Source organism: Budorcas taxicolor, chromosome 5, assembly GCF_023091745.1.
Source record: "Budorcas taxicolor isolate Tak-1 chromosome 5, Takin1.1, whole genome shotgun sequence".
In the NCBI taxonomy this organism is placed as follows: Eukaryota; Metazoa; Chordata; class Mammalia; order Artiodactyla; family Bovidae; genus Budorcas; species Budorcas taxicolor.
Window position 1 is genome coordinate 98243205 of NC_068914.1, and position 12253 is coordinate 98255457.

The following is a 12253-nucleotide window of genomic DNA, read 5'->3' on the forward strand; positions in this document are numbered from 1 at the left end:
AAAACTGCATAAGTAGTACCACAATTACACTTAGCTTTTGATGTTTACTTGTCTTTATCATGTGAGCCTAAATACAACCAAAGGTTTTTTTGACCTTGGATATTTGCTGAATAAAGATAACAATGGCCAGACACTTTAGAAAGAACAGAAAATACATTCATCTAAGTTACGGCTCCAGTGGCTTAAGAAATGTATCTCTTTATGTTGAGAACTCAGTACAGAATACGATTACACTGTAAATGTATAGAGTAGATATTTTTATTTTGAGAAACCAGCCTTCAAACTGTAAAATTAATAGTCAATGTCTTTAATTACATATAAATATACAGAAGCATCATACACAATAACTTTATATCTTTCCATAATATAGTTCCAAACATTTTGGGAATAAATTACCTAAGCCCTATAATAAAACCCAATTCATTTTTACAGTTTTATAGCAAAGTACACATAGATGTTTATAAACATTATGATTTAGAATAAGAAAAATAAGATTACTTCCAATATTGTTATCTAATATCAAGTAAAAATGAAATTTTACTATTTAAAGATTCAGAGTTCCTTCAAAATTCCAATGTTAAATAAAGTTCAAAATTTTCTTAACTAATGACAACTTGGCTGACTTACTGTATTAAGTAAGTGTGATTAATACATCTTTCAGCCAAGAGATTTAAGAATGACAATAGTTAGTTTCATAAAAACATTTTAAAAATCTTTTGACATAATACAAGCACAGAATAATACCTCATTACCCTTAACCCAGTACCACTCAAAAGTAAAATCTTTTTCTATTAGCCAACAATTGCAGACTTTTTCACTCTTTTTCATTAAACTTAGAACATAAAATCAGTTGATATTAAGGGAATAAAAAAAGTCTATTATTTAAAGTATAGCTTAACATGGATACAAGCTGTATACTTTAAAAGTTACCTGAATAGAAAGAGAACTCGAGGGTGCTACTTCTCAGGGCTTGGAGATGAGAATCGAGGCAACTGATCATTAACTTTTAGCTGGAAGCAAACTTGCATTCATATCTCAAGAGACTCTCTACTCTGCCCTCCCACTCTTGCTTCTCTCAAATCAGGGAAAAGGTAGCACTGTCTCTTCTTGAAGGACTTGCTTTGATATGCACCATTAGTTCATCCTTTTTACAGTGTAAAGTTAACTTGGCTTAAATTATACCCTGGGTCAATGAAGGTAACCAAGTTTGGCAATTGAAACTGCTAAATTTAACCTTCTGATTCTTTCTCTGATGTTGCTACAACCACATTTTCAAGTATATGGACCACTGTGTGATTTAACATCATGAATAGAACATACTGAAAAACTAATATATAAATTAAAATGTCAGTGAATTTTCACCTGGTATACTACTACTCAATCAGTTATGAACGATAATAAAGAGGCCAAGGCCATGTGTTGAACCCCTTGAGAGGCAGATAGTTTCATCTTGTTGCCTAATCACACACTATACAGCTTACTTGCCCAGCCATTCTGTAAATGCCTGCCCTCTGTCACGAAGGGTCCTCCCCTAAGAGTGTAATGTGGTATCTGATGGTGAGTCTTTGTATTTATGAACTTACAATAAGCTTTATAGAAATGAAAAGCCATCATTTAGGGCTGTTTCCCATATTCTAGGTAGGTTATTTTACCGAACAATTGACATTCATGACCTCATTCTCTGGACCCTATAAGATAAGACTATTATGATACATGTTTAAAGCATGAGGACACAGAGGTTCAGATTTGGTTACTTAGGTCAGATAGTTAGTAAATATTGGGTCCTAGATTCCAATTCTGGTTATTCTTGTTATTTGGATCCAAGACCCACATTTTTCTCCACTGAATGGCAGATCAGCCTTTCTATGGTTAGTAGATGAGAATTTGATTTCCCATACGAAAGATGACATTATTTAGACTTAGGCAATAAGCAACGACTTGTAAAATACAATCTCCAAAGATGTTAATAGGCTGCGTTTCTAAATGTACATATATAATGGTTTCAATAACCAGAAAGTAACATAAATAATCTCTTGACATTTCTTCTATTTTTTTTAACTAAATGATGCAGATGCTTTTACAAAATAAGACATTCAGTGTTCTTCCGTCTTCTATTAAAATCTTAAGTTAAAAAAATGAAACAAAATAAAAGCACTGGGAAATTTTGTCTTGTACAATATTAGACATACACTGAAGTTTTAAAACACTAAATGAATTGTAATATGGATTTTGGAATTAATGTAGTATTTACAGAAATCAAAAGCATATGACATCTTTACTGAGAACTCTTCAAATACCTTTGTCCCAACACAGAAAAGTGCTTAGTAGGTAGTAAGTGTTCAGTACATTTATTTAGGGTAAAATTACCTGATGTAACATAAGTTGTTAATCAATTAATAATAACTTCATTATGTATTCCATAGACATACTTCAAGTAATATTTTTTTGAAATGCATAAGAATAAAATTTCAATAGTCATTTGCTTTATCAATTACTTTTATATAATGGCAAATGACAAGACCTAATTCTATGCCAATAAATTATTATTAACTTTATTAAGCAAACATACCATATTAATTATACCAAGAATGCTAAATTTGAAAAGGTCTCATGTGTGATCAATATTTTTACTTAGTATTATAAAATGTTCTAAAGTTAAATAAAAAGAGAAATACAAAAATATATCTGTTTAATACATAAATATTATATTATCAAGAGAATAACTATAACATAAGAGCTATGAAAATTAGAATTGGCAGAAGTATGAACAATATATTTTGTACTTATTTTGTATGATTCTGCTTATTGTTACAACAACATTAAATCCTTAAAAAATTATTATCTGAGTAATACAGACAGTCATGTTTATTACATAAACCTTTGAGAAAAGAAAAGCCAAATGCAAAACAGACTCATTCACCAAGAGCCCAGGGGAGAAAGTGGCTGAAGGTGACTAACCTTTGCCAAGGTTATAAATACTCAAGAGTAATTCCAAAAATGTGGTAGAGTGAGGTTTTTTTTTTTTTTAATTTCCAATTTCCAAAATTCTTCAATAATTCAGGGACAAAACAGTGAAAGACAGAAAGTAGCCTCAGGGTAAAACCTTGATAAATAGCATGTGTGCTATTGGAACAGGTTATTTATTCTGCATTTGAAACATGACAATGGGTTCTTGGCCATGAATTTGTTTATAACATTATTCCCAAGTTCCATGCAGGATTCACATATTTCCCCTGTGAGATTTTGATGTTTTCTACATTATGACTAAGGAGTAAAAACTGAGCTAATAGGGAAGATGCAAGTTTTTAATCTGCATAAAAAATGTAAGAAATTCTGCAAAGTGGAAAGCTCAGTTATAGATATTTGGGTGAGGAAAAGCAGTGAACTAGTCAAAAGCCTAATCAAATACCTCACAAACACAATGGAAATCTTTTAATGGGTTGCTTTTCCCATCTGGTTGTTGGTTTTTTCCTATTCTTTTCCTGGAAAGAGTACTATACTCTTAACATTCATTAAGCATAATTGTGATCTCGTTATTTTCAGAATTCTAGAATTATAATAGAGTTTGAAATCAGCATATAATAGAAGATAACAACCCAAATTTATTCCCTGAGTTAATTATCCCTCAGAGTTATAATGAAAAAGGAAATCTCTTTTTAACTTTGATAAGCATAGAAGGAAAAAAAGTCCTTAGTTAAATTTTCTTGCATAAGCTAATTCTTCCAAACTTTCAAAATACCACAGGAAAATATAATGGGAGCAAAGGGGTCCTAAACCCAAAATACAGAGGTATTCTGCCATTTCAACAGATTTCCTCTTTTGCTGATGACAGCAGCTCAATAATACTAGAGCAGAACTATTGGAAACATGATTTGAGTATAGGGAACATTTCAGATACTTCCTTCTTTGACTGTTGTCCAGTTAATAGATCTTCCTGTATTCAGCCGATACAGGAAACACATTCAGAGAGAGAACTGACTCAGAACTTCTAGCTCAGAACTTCTGACTCCTCTTAGCTCCCCACCATCACCCTCAGCATGCACGCAGTTTCATAGCTTTCTAGTAAATGTAGCAGCCTCTGCCAGAGACTCAGCTCAAAGCCAGAGTCAGCAATCCTGTCTCCCCCTCTCTACAATCACATCAAATTACCAGTTCTGGTAGATTCTACTCCCACAAGGACTCAAATACATCCCGTCCCTTCTTTCCCATAGGCACAATTTTATTTCAGTAAAGTTGATAGCTTTCCAGTTGTTATACCAGCATCCACTTTCTCTATTTGAGTAAAGCCTCAGTACCTCAGTATCTTTGCCTAAACTGGTCAGTTAATAGAAGCTCAGACCATGGCATACTGATCAGTAACTCCTCCCTGCTGCTTTCCTACTCTCATACCCCACAGCCATCTGTGGACACACAGACACACACCAACAAGTATACCTTGGAATATGTCACAAGATGGGCTTTCCCAGGTGGCACTAGTGGTAAAGAACCCACCTGCCAATGCAGGAACCTAAAGAGATGTGGGTTTGATCTCTGCATCTGGAAGATCTCTTGGAGGAGGGCATGGCAACCCACTCCAGTATTTTTGCCTGGAGAATTCCATGGATATAGGAGCCTAGCACGCTACAGTCCATAGGGTCACAAAGAGATGGACACGACTGAAGCAACTTAGAGCATGTTATAATACAATCATTTGTACTTTCCATCTACTATTATAATCAATAATACTAACATTGGAGCTTTAATATTAATGGTAATTTTAATGGACTTTTCACTGCTGTTAGTAACATAGAAGCCATCATTTCTCATTTAAAAAAAAATTCTACAAAGGCATTAGACATTACTATGAGATGTGAGTAAATAGAGCTCAAGGTAACAATACATCTAGGCCCAGTCACATCTTACCAAGTATGAGATTCTTCTACACCTCAAAATGAATTTCCATCTTTATTAAAAATTAACAAAAACCTTGAAACATTTTAAATTACTTTAAAGTATAAAATCTTCAAATGCTGATGTCACAAAATATAAATTTTAAAAGTATAGTGGCTATTATCAAAAAGATCAGAGATAACAAATGCTGGTGAGGATGTGGGAAAAAGGGAGCCCTGGTGGCACTCTGTTGGTGGCACTGTAAACTGCTGCAGCCCTATGGAAAATTGTATGGAGGTTCCTCAAAAAATTAAAAGTAGAACTGCTGTAATGATCCAGCAATTCCACTTCTGGGTATATAACCAAAGAAGATTTAACTAATATCTGGAAGAGATATTTGCACTCCTGAGATCACTGCAGTATCAGTCACACTAACTGAGATATAGAAACAACCTAAGTGCCCACCACAAACAAATGGATAAAGAAAACGTGCCACACACATGTGCAAACGTGCATGCGTGTACATGCACGCACACACACACACACAAAAATGTATATATATAAACTGGAATATTATTTAGCCATAAAAAGACAAAATTCTGCCTTTTGTGACAACATAGATAGACCTTGAGGCCATTATGCTAAAAGTTAAATAATTTAGATAGAGAAAGACAAATATGGTGTGATCTCACTTATATGTGGAACTGAACTAATAGAAACAGAGAAGAGAGTGGCAGTTGCCAGGGGCTGAGGAGTGGGGGAAATAGGGAGATGTTGGTCAGAGAGTACAAAGATTCAGTTATAAGCTGAGTAAGTTCTGAGGATCTACAGTACAGCATGGTGACTATAGTTAAGAATATCATATGGTATACTTGAAAGTTGCTAGGAAGAGTACAGTGTTAATGTTCCCACCATAACTCCAACAAAATGATAATTATGTAAGGTGATGTTAACTAACTTTATTGTAACAATAGCTTCATAATATATATGTGTTTATCAAATACCCAGGTGCCGCCAGTGGTAAAGAACCCACCTGCCAATGCAAGAGACATAAGAGATGCAGGTGTGATCCCTGAGTTGGGAAGATCCCCCAGAGAAGGAAATGGCAACTCACTCCAGTATTCTTGCCTGGGAAATCCCATGGACAGAGGAGCCTGGTAGGCTATGGTCCATAGGGTCACAAAGAGTCAGACATGAGTGAAGTGACTTAGTATGCATGCATGCACACCTTAAACTTAGATAACATTATATGTCATCTAGTACATCTCACTAGAGGTAGGAAAAAAAGTAATGAGGCAGAGGTATGAAGCAGACACCTAGATTTGGAAAGGGATAGGTTTAGCTCAGTCCCCTAATACCCCTACCCCAGGCTGTTGAGGGGTGTGGTAGGCAGGAACCAAGCAGCCTGAGGTGGGACACAGTCCATGCCCCCGCAAGAGTGCTGCTCCCTTCCCCCATTTCAGGAGGAGCCCTCATGCTTGGGAGTTGTTTTCTAGAGGGTGCTGGGTACAAAGTAGTTGTAATCAAGTGATTCCACTCTACTAGCCTGGTTACAGAGTCCTCAAGGAGGGAAGGAGAGCCAAGCCCCACCTCCCTTCCCATCCCTCTGGATTTTTAACTCTTAACACCTGCCAGTAAAGTTTGGCTGCACTGAAAAAAGAACGTAAAGACATAACAGCAAAAGCAAGGTTTATAGGAGTCATCGGAGAACGCAATGGCACCCCACTCCAGTACTCTTGCCTGGAAAGTCCCATGGACGGAGGAGCCTGGTGGGCAGCAGTCCATGGGGTCGCAAAGAGTCAGACATGACTGAGCGACTTCACTTTCACTTTTAACTTTCATGCATTGGAAAAGGAAATGGCAACCCACTCCAGTGTTCTTGTGAGGAGAATCCCAGGGATGGGGAAGCCTGGTGGGCTGCCGTCCATGGGGTCGCACAGAGTCGGACACGACTGAAGTGACTTATCAGTAGCAGCAGCAGCACAGGAGTCATAACCATGTCCTAGGACTTGATAAAAATCCTATGGCTTCAATTATTTTGTCTCTGGTTTCCCTGTGTGGACTCAACTCTCTTGACATCCTCCTTAGTAGCAGACAGAGCACACAGACTGTCTTCACCTTTGTCTGGCCCTGTGAGGAGCCCCAGTCTACTTACTCGGCTTCCTCCTGCTGGGGAACCAGCTATTTCCTACTACGGTGTAGAACAACTCCTTGCTGTTCTTCTTCACCCTATTCTAAAGGATTCTTTTTTTAAAAAAAGTATTTGATTTAGTGTTAGAAAGCTCAGGTTCGGACCTACCTTCTACTTCTGACCTTGAACAAAGTACCTGACCTCTCTGAGTCTCAGGCTTCTCACCTACCTACTGGCTTCACGTTTCCTTATAGAGACAATGCTGGTAAAATAATACTTCAGTATATTTCACATATGATTGCTGAATTTGAAAAAAGAAAACTAAGCAAGCTTAGGACAGACATTTCTGGAGCTCTCTTTTAGATATGTGCCTTCCTACAGAGGAGCTGGGTTCTAGCCTGGTTCATTTGTTGTTGTTTTATCATTAAGTCATGTCTGACTCTTTGCAACCCCATGGACTGCAGCCTGCCAGACTCCTCTATCTATGAGATTTCCCAGGCAAGAATACTGGAGTGGGTTTCCATTTCCTTCTCCAGGGGATCTTCCCAACCCAGGGTTCAAACCCAAGTCTCCAGCACTGGCAGGTGAATTCTTTACTGCTGAGTTAGCAGGGAAGCCGAATCTGATCCATACTATGAATATACTAGGGCAGGTTGTGCTCCTACAAGGGGAGTCTAAATTTTGGAGAAAAATTCAATTAGAAACTCCATTTGACCACATATCCAAGCCGCATTCTTTAGTTAGCATCAATTTTAAGAATTAAAAAGATGAGGCAAATGGACTAGCCAAATCTATTTTTCCCTTGTGTTAATTAATCAATTTAAACAACATTTACCAAGTAGCTAGCATATAAAAGTCATTATGTTATGAACAGTAAGAAGGTCAAGATAAGTAAGACAGGTTTTCTTTTCTCAAACAGTCACTCTTATGATGGAAAGTAGATTCATATACAGTTAACAAAGCTTAGCTATTAAACCTAAAATATAAAGTATTATGAGTTGTCATATACTACAGAATCTTGTGTGATTTAACTCATTTCTACATACATTCACATATTTTATAGACAAAACCACAATCATAAAATTATCTGCTCAGGTCATCTGCCATAGCATCATAAAGCTGTTAAGCAATGTTAGGATCTGATGATCAGAATTTGAGATCTAAGAAATAGTACCCTATATCTGAAACCAATGTACTCATTATTATTAAGATTTTTCATAGACACATTAGCGAAGGTAACTGATTTACTCTTAACAGGAATCCACAATTCATTATTTCCTGAATATAACTTGAATGGGGAAGACAAAATAATTAATTTTCAAAGTTTCCTAGGTTAAAGAGACTGTGTAAAATAGATAGCTAGTGGAAACGTACTGTATAGCACAGAGAGCTCAGCTCAGTGCTCTGTGCTGACCTAGGTGGGTGAGGTGGGAAGAGAGGAAGGTCCAAGAGGGAGGGGATATATGTATATATATATACATAGCAGATTGGGATTCCCTGAAGACTTAGCAGGTAAAGTACCCACCTGCCAGTACAGGAGATTCGGGTTCGATCCTTGAGTCAAGAAGATCCCCTGGAAAAGGAAATGGCAACCACTCCAGTATTCTTGCCTGAAAAAGTCCATGGAGAGAGGAGCCTGTTGGGCTATAGTCCAATGGGTCACAAAGAGTTGGACAAGACTGAGCAACTAAGCACAAGTCTACATAGCTGACTCACTTTATTGTACAACAGAAACTAACACAATATTATAAAGCAACTATAGGTCAATTTAGAAAAAGAAAGACCACCAAAAGCATACGTATCTAGTCAATTCAGCCTGAAACAAAAAGTCTAATAATTTGCTCTCAGTATTGACATCAACCTCCCAGGAGTCACAGTCTATGTAAGAGAAAGGAGAACACAGTAAGGGTGGGATTAATTTTAACAGGGAAAATACTGTTGAGTGTGCTCAGCTTACCTCCCTACTGATCTCTTGATATGATTTCAACGTAAAAAGGCATACAGAGGTAAAGAAGATATGGTAAGGAATTTGGTATGTAATTTTTTTGAAACCTTCCACTAATTCATTCCAGCTAACTCTTTTAATTCAAATAGTTTCTCTTCTTTTTTCGAGTACTTTTCTGTCAAGTCTCAAATTAAAGTTAAAGCAAAGTTAGAAAAGAATGGTATCCTTTGTACATTCAGTGTTCAAAAGTTTCTGATGCTACACAGTGTTCTATATACTTCCATATGGTTAAGAGCCATGAGGAAAGCCCCTCCCAACTTTCTGACTTTTTAACTGCATCCAGGCAAATAAGACGCCAATTAGTGAAGTGTTAGAGAAGTGAGGGTATAAAATAGAAGTAGGAAAAAATGACCAAAGGACACCACAAAGATGCCAAGTATATGTGAAGGAAAATAGAAATAACATTGAATTAAAAGCATACAACATGATCATTGGTGTGTTTCTAAACCACATATTCAATAGAGCCATGATAGAGTTTGCAAGTATCCAATTGCTAGAGAAAACCTAGGGAATCAAAAAACAAGCACAGACAAACTATTCCAATAGTTCTAACAATGTGTGATTAAAAACTATAAAAGAAGGACTTTCCTGGTGGTCCTGTGGCTAAGACTCCTTGCTCCCAAAGTGGGGCCTGGGTTCAATCCCTGGTCAGGGAACTAGATCCAGCATGCTACAATTAAAGATCTAGCATGTCACAGCTAAGACCTGGCACAGTCAAATAAATAAAACAAAACAAAATATTAAAAGAAACTATATAAGGAATCATGGCATGTTGCTCCTGGCCTCTGAATGCAGGGCACTAGACAGAGTAAACAGATCCTTCCTCCCTGCCTGACTCTGTTTCTGGAAGCTTTAATATTTTGGGATCATTGTTTCTTCCCCACTGTCCCAGGAAAGACTTGAAGAGACATTAAGTTATTCATTGATATTGGGAGTTGAGCAAAATATGTTGGCAAAATTAATTAATATATTGTGCCTTATAATATAGTTATTGTGGCCAAAATCTAAAAAGTGGATCAGATATACCATCCTACCAGGCCTTTGGAATATGTACCACATCACTGCCAGACACAGGGAATGTGGAAGTGACAGAGTACCAGTTTCAACCATCCAGTTCAGAGGCTTCCCTCTTCACAGAATGTCTTTGAAAATTCATACCAGGTTTTCTCACTTGCAAAGTATTTTTTTTTTTTTTTAATCCTAGACACTTTTTAAATAGGATGTTGCATACTTTTCCTGGTACCAAGAAATATGCATGTTTAAACAGTGACATCAAAACAAGAGACTGATAATATTAGCTAAAACAGAAACACAAACAAGTTGAAGGAATTGAATTGTAATAGGATATGCAATGGGTGAATTTAACTCAGATGACCATTATATCTACTACTGTGGGCAAGAATCCCTTAGAAGAAATGGAGTAGCCATCATAATCAACAAGAGTCTGAAATGCAGTTCAGTTCAGTTCAGTTCAGTCACTCAGTTGTCTTCGACTCTTTGTGACCCCATGAATCGCAGCACGCCAGGCCTCCCTGTCCATCCCCATCTCCCGGAGTTCACTTGGACTCACATCCATCTAGTAAGTGATGCCATCCAGCCATCTCATCCTCTATCGTCCCCTTCTCCTCCTGCCCCCAATCCCTTCCAGCATCGGAGTCTTTTCCGATGAGTCAACTCTTCCCATGAGGTGGCCAAAGTACTGGAGTTTCAACTTCAGCATCATTCCTTCCAAAGAAATCCCAGGGCTGATCTCCTTCAGAATGGACTGGTTGGATCTCCTTGCAGTCCAAGGGACTCTCAAGAGTCTTCTCCAACACCACAGTTCAAAAGCATCAATTCTTCGGCGCTCAGCCTTCTTCACAGTCCAACTCTCACATCCATACATGACCACAGGAAAAACCATAGCCTTGACTAGATGGACCATCGTCGGCAAAGTAATGTCTCTGCTTTTGAATATACTATTTAGGTTGGTCACAACTTTCCTTCCAAAGAGTAAGTGTCTTTTAATTTCATGGCTGCAGGCACCATCTGCAGTGATTTTGGAGCCCAAAAAAATAAAGTCTGACACTGTTTCCACTGTTTCCCCATCTATTTCCCATGAAGTGATGGGACCGGATGCCATGATCTTCATTTTCTGAATGTTGAGCTTTAAGCCAACATTTTCACTCTCCTCTTTCACTTTCATCAAGAGGCTTTTTGGAGTAGGCAGTACTTGCATGTAATCTCAAAAACGACAGAATGATCTCTGTTCGTCTCCAAGGCAAACCATGCAATATCACAGCAATCCAAGTCTATGCCCCAACCAGTAATGCTGAAGAAGCTGAAGTTGAATGGTTCTATGAAGATCTACAAGACCTTTTAGAACTAACACCTAAAAAAGATGTCCTTTTCATTATAGGGGACAGGAATGCAAAAGTAGGAAGTCAAGAAATACCTGGAGTAACAGGCATATTTGGCCTTGGAATACGGAATGAAGCAGAGCAAAGACTAATAGAGTTTTGCCAAGAAAATGCACTGGTCATAGCAAACACCCTCTTCCAACAACACAAGAGAAGACTCTACACATGGACATCACCTGATGGTCAACACTGAAATCAGATTGATTATATTCTTTGCAGCCACAGATGAAGAAGCTCTATACAGTCAACAAAAACAAGACCAGGAGCTGACTGTGGCTCAGATCATGAACTCCTTATTATCAAAATCAGACTTAAATTGAAGAAAGTAGGGAAAACCACTAGACCATTCAGGTATGACCTAAATCAAATCCCTTATGATTATACAGTGGAAGTGAGAAATAAGATTTAAGGGACTAGATCTGATAGAAAGAGTGCCTGATGAACTATGGACTGAGGTTCCTGACATTGTACAGGAGACACGGATCATGACCATCCCCATGGAAAAGAAATGCAAAAAAGCAAAATGGCTGCCTGAGGAGGCCTTACAAATAGCTGTGAAAAGAAGAGAAGTGAAAAGCAAAGGAGAAAAGGAAAGATATAAGCATCTGAATTCAGAATTCCAAAGAATAGCAAGAAGAGATAAGAAAGCCTTCTTCAGTGATTAATGCAAAGAAATAGAGGAAAACAACAGAATGGGAAAGACTAGAGATCTCTTCAAGAAAATTAGAGATACCAAGGGAACATTTCATGCAAAGATGGGCTCGATAAAGGCCAGAAATGGTATGGACCTAACAGAAGCAGAAGATATTAAGAAGAGATGGCAAGAATACACAGAAGAACTGTACAAAA

The 12253-nt window shown here is 37.5% G+C and overlaps 1 protein-coding gene across 3 annotated transcripts in view; it reads right to left on the reverse strand.

The window, feature by feature from the left end:
- The window catches only part of SLC16A7 (solute carrier family 16 member 7), a 191729-nt gene that overhangs the window by 115918 nt on the left and 63558 nt on the right, over nucleotides 1–12253 (reverse strand). For 2 of the 3 annotated variants that reach the window (XM_052640389.1, XM_052640391.1), the window contains exon 3: nucleotides 8526–8610. The exons of the other annotated variant lie outside the window; for it this stretch is intronic. The gene's annotated coding sequence lies outside the window, so the exon portion shown is untranslated. The remainder of the gene's footprint in view (nucleotides 1–8525; nucleotides 8611–12253) is intronic. 3 annotated transcript variants of the gene reach the window in all.